Raw genomic sequence first — 10,367 nt, 5'->3', positions numbered from 1 at the left:
TAAGGGTGCAGCAGAAGAAAACGCATGGCCATTTAAGATTTGAAAACTATTTACCTCTACTGTCCTACATAAGGTATCTGGGCTTTCAAAAATTACAAGATAAATACAAAACAGTAAGATAAATAATGTACTGCCAAGAGACAGAACCAGAATTATATGTGATACAGATATTAGAAAAATTAGATAGACATTTAAAAATGACCATGTTTAATATGATAAGGGCACTAATATAAATTCTTCATAATGGTTGGTTCTAAAGAACTCACAAAATTATCACTGACAGAAATAATCAGCTGTGCATAGCTGCCAAGAACAGAATGCACAATTGACTTTCACAGTTCTAATTGTCTCCTTCCAAATCCTCCAACCTATCACTTAGTAAGGCTCAGTAAAGTTAGAGACAGAAGCTATCACTATGGAAATCAAGAAGTAAAAGGAGGAAAGGATCAGACCAGAGATTTCTGTCTCTTTCTTGTCTTCTTATAGCCCATAATGAGGGCCATGGGAACAGAAAAGACTCAACCTTTAATTCCTTGTTCATAGTTGGGATTACTTCACCCAAACATTTAATTGCTGGAATGGGCCTGTTTATAACTTAAGATCTGGGCCTGCTCAAGTTTTCATCCAGAGCCTAAATAAATAAGTAAATAAATAACCTAACCCCTTAAAATAAATTCAAAAGAACAGAAGCATATAGAAATTGAGATAAACATTAAGTTTTCTTACTGTTACACACATGATTGAACTTATTTGTGTAAAAGTTATATCATGAAGGTTTCCGGATAGTCACTGGGTAAGCTGATGAAGAATAGGTTGTATAAAATGAACATGTCCCTGGAATGTCAAACACTAGTTACTAGTTTGCTCACCATATGATAGAAAAAAGATTCATGTTTTTCTGTCTTGCTCTCAAGTTATAATAATGAGAATTCATAGCTTTAATTTGTCATCTGATTAAATTTCATCACTGACGCAAATTTGAAAAGCTGATTATTAAAATCTTGTTGCAAAGTACACATAAACATCAAGTTTGTGCACTAAAATAAGTAAATATTGAAAGAAGCTTTTCCAAACCTGGCAGATACAATCTTAATTCAGCCATCAAAGTTAACATAACCAATATTAGAAAAAACCAACACCATATGCCCCCTTATACAATATACTGAAAAAGAGTTGATATCACTCCTGTGGTGTTTCTCTTCAAAATATGTACCTTAATATAATAATGAGAAATGTCAGATAAACCCAAACCATGAGACATAACTAGCCTGTTTCTATAAAAGGATACTAAAGATACATGAGATATAAGTGCATTCCATGACCCTGGACTAAAATAATAATAATATCATAATTATTATTAACATTTTTATTTATGTAGAATATTAGGATAATAATAATAATCATAACATTTTCCATGAAGGACATAATTGAGATAATTCATGAAATCTGAATAAGGTTTGCACCTTAGATAACAGTATTGTATCAGTGTTAATTTCCTGATTTTCATAATTCCACTGTAGTTATATAAGAGGATATACTTTTTCTTACTAAATATGCACTGAAGTATTTAGTTATAGGGCATCCCTCTCTCAGATAGATAGATAGATAGATAGATAGATAGATAGATAGATAGATATAGATATCTATATATATTTATATACCCTTAAGAGAGAGATTGAGCATGATAAAATAAATGTGGTAAACTGTTAATAATTAGGGAATCTTGGTGAACCATATGCAGGAGTTCTGTGTATACATGCTATTTTTTGCGAATGAAATCTTTAAAAATAAAATGTACCCCTAAAGAGTTTCTTTTTCTACAGATGAGGTAAAGTTACACAAATAAATAGATTGTAAACTTTTTAGATTTTGACTTATTTTAAAATGAAGGAAATGAAAGCCAAACATATAATCACAAATTCCAAAATTAATAAAAGCCATAAACACTAAGATATATCTTTTTTAATATAATTACATAGTACATGATTACTAATGGGCCTAAAATATAGAATCTATCATATTTACATGTACTTCAATTTAGCTGTCCCAACTGAAAGAATTATGATAATCTATTTACTTTTTCTGCCAAATTTCAGCTTCTTGATTTTGTCATACAGAACTTTCCCATTTGAAATATTAAAAAAAAATCTTTGCATTATAACTCAAAAATAAAAGACATAATTTAAAGAATATTATTTAAAGTGCTAGAATAAATCTTTTTCTGTGAAGGTAAGTGACTATATTACACTAGTATTTGGAAGCATTCCAGTAGCACTAATGTCATTTTCCAATCCTGACTTCTCCTGTTTGTTCTGATATTATGAAGAAATAAATCTCAAGGTCAAAGTATTAATAAAAGCATGATTTTTATTATTTCAAAAAGTTTTCTCAGTTGTCTTTGAATTTTTAAAGATATTTTTAAAACAGTAAAATTTTTAGATACTTCCTAAATGGATGTTTGTCCGGCGCTGCCCCGCTCGGTCCCCGGTTCCCGGCCGGCGAGGGGAAACAGGGAAGGAGAGAGAGAGATGCAGACTGCGCGAACTAACCTGGTCATGAATCACGACTCGAACCACACGGCAGTTGTGAAAGCAAGCCCTTTACTACAGCTAGATGAACATTCTGTGTTACTGGTTCCCACACGGGGCACGGCGCCTCGTGGGAGAGCAGCCTCGATGTGGCCGTCAGGCACGGCTCCTTGTGGGCTGTCTCACCCTACCCCGTCCGGGTAAGACCTTTTATACACAATTAACAACCAATAAGCTTCTAGGCTAGTATCGCGTATACAGGATTTCGATTGGTAGGAGCGGGTGGCGGATACATGCGTCACTATGCGGAAACAGGATGCAGGCGCCATCTTGGCTCACTCGATGGGCGGGGGTAACTCTAGAGCAGGCTGCAGCGCATACGCTAGGCCCGATTCGGGAGGCGGCTTTCCACAGATGTTGTCACAAAATAACTACATCACATTTTTCAATTGAAAATTTAAAAATATAGCTCTTGAGATTTCTGCCAACTGGGTGTTTGGAGTGGAGGGAGGGTTAGTTTCTGTGAAGTGGTAGAATCCAGTAGCAATTCTCATTCAGTGATCTTAGAACTAACTTTGGCTCCAAGAGGAGGCTTTAAAAAAGGGATTAAAAAGCTAGTTGCTAATCATAGGAGCCTTTCTGGCTTGTAGGGTGAGCATGGTACTGAGCAAAATACTTGGAAAATCTTCAGTAAAAAGTTCTGCTCCAGTAACACTGCTAACACCTCAGCAATGGACTGAGTGCCTGTAGTTAACACGCATTTGAGGAAGTTAAATTCCCATGTGGACAAATTAGGGTGGAGCCATAGTAACTTGTGTATTTAAAGAAAATATACATTAAGGTATTTTCACAAATGAGTGATAATTGGGCATACTTTTATTTATATAAATAGTTGTTTCAAAAATATACTTCAGAATGTCATCTATCTCCTTTGAAGAAGTATGTTTCTAAGGTGAGCTGAAAATTTAGGCATACAGTGAGAAAATATTGGATTTTTTTTTTTGAGGTAACTGGTTTTGTTGAAAGAAAAAATAGAATATCAGCTTTGCTTAATTTTCTGGGAAAACAGGCTCCTAGTCAGAAGTATCAATGTAAGTTGACCTTTAATTCAATAGGTTTTGAATCATGATTCTAAGAAAACATATATGCAGGTACTTCTTTGATTCTGTAAATGAATAATAGCAGCTAAACTACATCTTTATATAGAGAAGGTGCTAAAATTGTCAAAAGCCTCCATAAGTGTACATGCATATGCAAGAATTGTCAACAAAATGTTAAAAAAAGAGATCCAAATTTTCTTACATACTACCATAGTCAGTACATTTCATAGTCTACTAGATTAAAGACACTCAATGCATCATCTTTTACTTAGAAATTTCTGGTCTTCTGGCACTTTTCTGGTTGGTCGCGCTAACCAAAACTTGGTTTGATAGAAATGTGTATTCTTGATTAATACTGAGTTGTGTTGCTACATATGTTTGTTTTTAGTTTTTTGGAAAGTGCATATATGTTAGATTACATTCACTGATCCATTTGATTTAAAATGTTTAAAGAAAGCAAAACTTAAAAGAAAGTTTAAATCATGTATATTTGATACCACAACAAACTACTGAAATTTTGTTTTCTCCAATATGCATATGTAAAAGTGAATTCTATAAATCTTTATAATGCTTAAACATGTATCTATTTTTTTTTTCTCAGAATAGTCTGTAACATTTAAAAATCACGATTGATAGCCTCCAGTGCTCTGTGATTCTCACCAAGAATTCCCATAACTGATCTTATTCCTTTTTTAGGGGCTAATTTAGGAGGAACAAAAAAATTCAGACTGTCAAACTAATGCAAACATTCTTGCAAAGTGTGTGGGAATTCAAGACAGTTTTAATGCTAAAAAACGTCAAAGAGAAACATCCCATGAAGGCCCCAAGTGAAAAAGAATGCCAACAACAATTAAGGCAAAGCAGCTTCAATGGCCCCTCTGCTCTCACTTAGAGGGAGTCGTGGAACAGTATTAATCAAAAGGGATTGGGAAAGGATTATAAAGGATTGTGTTTACCTTAAGGGGGACATTGAATGTTCAACAATGTGTACAAGTCACCGATCGCTAAGGTGCAACTATATATAAGATTTTTTAAATTGGAAAAAAAGTAGAATGCAACATTAAAGCAAGAAACCCCATCTCTTTCCTCTGAACTTTAGAATTTCAGTTAGCTCAGCTGAACCCATGGGAACAATCCTATTGTTAGCAGTCCAGTAGACTGTGGGAAACTGTAACTTATAGCCTTAAAAGTTAGTCTGGATTCCAAAAAGACGTAAAAAGGCAGCATGGAGTCTAGCTTTATTTATCATCTATAGACACAGTCACTACATAATGTCACAGACTTCTGTGCCAGTGGAGAACTCTATGAGGCCCTATACAGCAGGCGTCCACCTGATAAAGCACAGCCACCCTGAGACCCAGGCAGGGAGCAAAGGAAAGATGAATCGAATTGCTGTTTCCTCTTGTAAATCATCCACTCTCCTGAAAAGCCTCTTCAGTAAGTGAAGTGCTTGGAATTATGCAAGGATAGCCTTCTCTAGTGTAAGTATTCTTAAAAGCATTACAAACCACAGTGTATGCTGATATTCTTTCATTTCTTTCCAAAGAGGTTTTTAAATATAAATAAAATTTCTGATCAAGTCAGATGCATCCACTTGAACAATTTTGCCTTTTTTGTTTTTTTGGAAATGGACAAAAATGAGCATTTACTACGTGCTAAAAACTTACTAATGTGCTACAGAATAGATAAGCAGAAAAAAGATTGACTTGACAGATTTTGCCATCTAGTCAAAATGATAATAAATTTAGAAAAATCACCTTAATATATGTTGGAATTGAAAATATTCTACAAGGCACTTTAAAAAAATGTAATAATAGCTCAGAGAAGGAAGAGAGAAATTCTAACCAAGAGTAATGAGTAAGACTAGGAAGTGTCCATGGAGGGGTTGATACATCAGCTGGACCTTGAAGGGTGAATACAATTTCCACAAGTAGAAATAGCTGTGAAGGATAGTCTAGGCACAGTGAACATAATAAGTGGGGACCTGGTCTGAAAAAAAATTCATGGGGGATTTTGGACATATTAAACTGTCTGATTTTGCTTGGTTGCAGAATACATAATGTGGGGAACAAGTGAGTCAGGAATGAGATGGGCCCTTGTCTCAGACCCAACCTTTTCTCCCTTGCTGTCCTCCATCACAGAAGCCAAAAAAGCCACTTGTTTACTGCCTGCTGGGCAGTGGCCGTGAAACTCAGAAGAGACGGTGTGTGATGCTAGCCATTCTCCCTTCTTTCTGTCTCAGAATGCTATTTCTTTTCAAACAGGTTTTTCAAGGTAAAACGTATAATGCATGCAAATGAGTGTGTGTATTTTCTATTTGCAAGTTAAAGAGCAATAATAACTGAGTCCCCATTTAGCTACCAAACAGTTTAAGAAATATCAAATTCTGTTATTATTTTATTTTTAATACATTTTTTATTGTGAAATTAAACATATATACAGAACAGTGACAACTTTCACAGTATGATTTAACAAGTAGTCAGAGAGGAAACTTCAAAGAATGTTATGAGTTACAGTTCCACCATTTCAGTGATTTCCTTATTGTCATATATAACATATATACAGAAGGGTGATAACTTTCAAAGTATGATTTAACAAGTGGCTATAAAGGTAATTTCAAAGAGTGTTATGGGCTACATTTCCACAGTTTCAGTTATTTCCTCATCATGAAATATAAGATATATACAGAAGGGTGATAATTTTTAAAATACAATTTAATGAGTAGCTATAGAGTAAATTTCAAAGAATGTTATGGGTTACAGATTGACCATTTTAGTTATTTCCTCGTAGCTTTTCTAATACCCTAGCATCTAAAATATATCTATATACATTTATATAAAGATTCAGTACTCATAATCCTTTGTTAAATCCTATCTTGTCTGTTGCCACTCCTTCCTCTTGTTTAATCAGTTTCTCGATCTTCCAAGGTGCTTAGGCTGTGACCACCCTAACTTCTTCATGTTGAAAAGGGGTGTTGACATTATGGGGAAAGGAGCTGAATAATGTTAATGTTTTAAAAGAAGCTGTGGCCTCTGAGTTTTAGGAGTCGGCTGGCATAGGAACACTGGTGGATTTAAGTTTCTGAAAAATACTGAGTGAAACTTTTACAGATTCTCAGATAGGGACATAGGTATTTTGGGACTGCTGTTGGTTAGGGCTTAGCATGCTGTGGCCATCTGGGATATCTAGCTGTAGCTTGCATAAGAATAACCTCTAGGATAAACTCTCAACTATATTTGAAATCTTTTAGCCACTGTAACCTTATTTTGTTAACTTTCTTTTCATCCAATTGGTCAAGGATGCATTTTCGATCCCTCAATCCCAGGGCCAGGCTCATTCCTGGAAGTCGTGTCCCTTGTCGCCAGGGAGATTCACTCCTCTGGGAGTCATGTCCCATGTAGGAGGGGAGGTTAATGAATTTATTTGCAGGTTGGGTTTAGAGAGAGAAATAATAATATTTGTTGTGAAATTTTATATCTTATTATTGTTTAATATTGGTCTGTTTCTCTTATATTTGAGTTTTTCTCAAATATCTGGTGACATTTACTATTTAAGGGCCATGACCTAGAGAGCTTTTTGTGTGGAAACAAAACGTGTATTTTTTTTACTATTGGGCAAGTGTCTAGGTATTTCATCAGGAGACCATAAATGTTCAGTATCTGTGTGTCCATTTTCTTGGGCCATTTAATTTCTCCAGAAGATATGCTTCTAATTTCCTGTTGGCTGTCATGATGCATCATCCAGTCATTAAAGACCAAGAGAATGAAGAGATGTCAATCATAACATCATTTAGCAGATTCATTAATCTGCCTGCCTCTAGAATAACTGTTATTAAATAATACCTATAAAATTCAATTTGCCTAAGCTATTGTAAGTCAGTATTCTGTTATTTCCTGCTGAACATTCCTAATTGATACACCACACCCCCAATAACTTGGGAAAAAATAAATAATAGTGTATTTGGGAGAAAAATGCTAAATGTCCCCAAATATTGTCCTTTATTTCCATTGTAAACTTGTAACATCCTGATGTCTGGATGAGAAAAACTACTAAAATTCAACATTTTCCTATTTTGTCCCAACAGAAGACAAAATAAGGACAGAGAATAATCTCCAAAGTGTACTGATACTACCAGATGACATTGCAGCAGCAAACAAAAAGTAAAAATAACTACATAATTAAAAAGATAACCACTTGAAACACAAATCTATTCATTCACCAGAGGTTAACACCATAATATCTGATTCATCCTGAAGTATGGATTGTAGGAAAATTTTTAACAGGATCAAAAATTTGCCAGGCTAAGTAGTGTAATGCCTGATATACAATTAGGAAAATAATAAAAACCAGGAATATCTAGTCCTCAGCCCTCAATCTCAGGAGCAGGTTTTAAAGAGCATTCAGCAAAGGGAGGAAAAAGATAATTCAAACAAACAACCAAATTGCATATCAAAGAAGTTACAGCTGAGAGAACAGAAGATAAATAAAGTTGAAGTTAGAGCTATACTACTTCCAGACTTTGGGGAATGTGAGATAAAAATGACCTTGTTTTTTAGCCATTTTGTGTCTGATACTTAAACACCAAAATTATTTTCATTGATATAGCACGTGTGTACACAAACACACACTTACATACATGCACACCTATGACACTCATGTTATTGAATATTGAGGATACCAACTCCATCTGAGCCTTTGCCTACCATTGTGTTCAGAGAGTGGCTTTTGTTTCCAGATTTAAAGTTTAATGGGATGCTAATAGTAGTCAATACCTATTGATTAAGGAAAATGGAAAAAAATTAATTCCCTCTTGCCTTGTCTGTAACAAACACAAAACTAGATTTTTTTCAACTACTATAGAAAAACTGTATATATATATATGTAGGTAAATATATACATTTGATTTAAAATAGAAACAGAGGGAAATTATTTCAGCAGAAGTTAAGGAACAGGGCTATATTTACATTTCTCTACACTGCCTAGTTTTTAGATGGATAAATGTCATCTCAAATTCCTGCTCTGATGCTAGTTCTGATTACAATGCTGACATTAAGTATTATTGAAATATTTGCAGCCAATCCCAGGCTTCCTGGAGCTCTCTGACACCCTGCTCCTAGATGACTTCACTGCTTTTTCCTCACTTGCCCATTATTCAAGAAGTGGTTTCAGCAACATCCTAGACTGCACAATAGTTAGGAAGAGAAATGGACAATTTTGAGTGTCAACCTCTACTTTTACAGAAGGTATAAAGTTAATGTATAAAAGAGATTTGTAGGAGCCACTGGGGTTAGAATCTGTTTCTCAAGTTACCTCAGCAGCAGAAAAACAACCTTTGATCCCTTTCTTTCCTGAAGACTGACAGTTGTGACCAGAGTAATGTTGAAATATTGGCAAAGAGAAATAAAGCATTATTAGTTCAGGAAATTTCAATATCTTATTGAATTTAGCCCTTACTTTGGCCTGATGAAAATGATATCCCTGTTATAGAAATCCTTTGACTGAAAGTAATATATCTTCTCTTGTTCAAAGGCCTAGGGACAGAGATGCTTATGTTTGCTCTTGGCAAATTTGAGTAGGAATTGTGTGTTGGGATCAGATCACGTGTGGGTCATGTTGAGGATTTCGGTCTTTATTCTAAGAGCAATTGTAAATAATTCATAACTCACAGTTATAGGAAGGAGACTGTAGGTCAAATATGAGTCCTAGGGAATTCACCATATAGCAGCCAGGCAGGTATTAGAAATGGAGGGCAGAAATTTTAAATAAAGGTCTCTGCACTGGCCCCAACAATTTGTAGTGTTTTGACAACAACCAGTTCCAAAAATACATAAAATGTATAGAGAATTTTAGTGAGATAGAATATCCTTTAATTCTACTCTATTCCAACAATATTATAGTTCACTTGTAAAATTAACATAAAGACATTTCATAAATATGAGGACTCAGAAGCTCTATGCTATACATACCCTTCCTACAAAACTCTATTAATGCAACCCATCACTAACCAAGAGATAACCCAAACTAAAGAATACACAAGTGGGGATAGGTATTATGAAGGGCAAGCAGTGACATTATGTCACTACATAATTTAGTAATTATGTGTATAATATAGAAAGTAGATTTTAAAATTGTTGAGAAAATATTACACAATAAAAATAACAAATAATATGGACTGGAACAAACGTAACAAACCAGACTAACAAAAATCTGGAGAGGTAATTGTTTATTTGTGTGTAAACATATACATATATAATAGTGATCCATGGTGCTTTAGTGGAGACAAAGCATGTGGGTGTCTTGTTTTGTTTTCTTTCAGAATGTGACTTACATACAGGCATACATTGGAGATATTGTGGGTTCAGTTCCCCAACAACGCAATAAGGTGAATATCAAAATAAAGCAAATCACTTGATTTTTTTGGTTCCCCAGTGCATACAAAAGTTATGTTTACACTATATTGTCGTCTATTAAGAGTGCAATAGCATTGTGTCTGAAAAAACAATGCACATACCTTAACTAAAATATACATTATTGCTAAAAACTGCTAACCGTCATCTGAGCCTTCAGCGAGTTGTACTCTTTTTGCTGGAGGAGGATCTTGCCTCCATGTTGATGGATGCTGACTGAGCAGGGTAGTGGTTGTTGAAGGCTGGGTTGGCTGTAGCAATTTCTTAAAATAAGACAAAAATGAAGTTTGCCACATCAATCGACTCTTTCTTTTACAAAAGATTTCTCTGTA

This window comes from Choloepus didactylus, chromosome 3 (genome assembly GCF_015220235.1).
Source record: "Choloepus didactylus isolate mChoDid1 chromosome 3, mChoDid1.pri, whole genome shotgun sequence".
NCBI lineage: Eukaryota > Metazoa > Chordata > Mammalia > Pilosa > Megalonychidae > Choloepus > Choloepus didactylus.
Note: the sequence above shows the minus strand (reverse complement) of the source record.